The sequence below is a fragment of the Arachis duranensis genome, chromosome 6 (genome assembly GCF_000817695.3).
Source record: "Arachis duranensis cultivar V14167 chromosome 6, aradu.V14167.gnm2.J7QH, whole genome shotgun sequence".
NCBI lineage: Eukaryota > Viridiplantae > Streptophyta > Magnoliopsida > Fabales > Fabaceae > Arachis > Arachis duranensis.
Window position 1 is genome coordinate 22,652,643 of NC_029777.3, and position 795 is coordinate 22,653,437.

Here is a 795-nt window from a genome sequence, read left to right on the forward strand (position 1 = left end):
ACTAATAATTCAACAATTAAACTAATAACTTAGTGACTCAATATTTTAGTTGGGTCAATTACCAATTCGATTTTAATCACTTGTGTCCACAAAGACGAAGTGTGTTCCATTTGATTGCTTTTTAATTAGTCACTAATATTTTTTTTTTTTAAGAAATCCTACCACGATGAAAGTTTAACAAGTTAAAGAAGCCGAGGAAGTTAATAAATCAAAAATTAAAAAAAAATAAAAGAAGAGAAAAGATTAGAATTTTATGAAGAAAAAATAATATACACATTCAAAAATAGTGTCTATTTACATAAATATTTTTTGATGCGAAAATAATAATTAAAAATTATTAAATAAACTAATATATTTACTAAATAATTTAACGAAAATACTTTTTATATAAAAATAATGATATTACTTTTAGATTGATAAAATTACTCTTTTTTTAATTTTAATTTTTATTTTCTTTTAAAATTATCCACAATCTTTATGGATATAACAAAAAAATATAAAAAAATTTTAATATGATAAATAAAGGTTGAGAGTAATTTTAAGAGAAGATTAAAAAAATATAATTAAAAGAGAATAACATTATCAATTTAAAAGTAGCATTATTATTTTCTTTTTTTATATCTTAACTATTATCTTTATACAATGATATATTTTACCTGAATAATTAAAAAAATATGCCCCTATACCTTGAATCGTTTTGCTGACCTTTCTGAAAAGGCACGAATAGATCCATTTTCTTTTTTAATTAATAGCAACCGAAAAGAAAATTAAATTGATATGCACATAGCCTTTTTG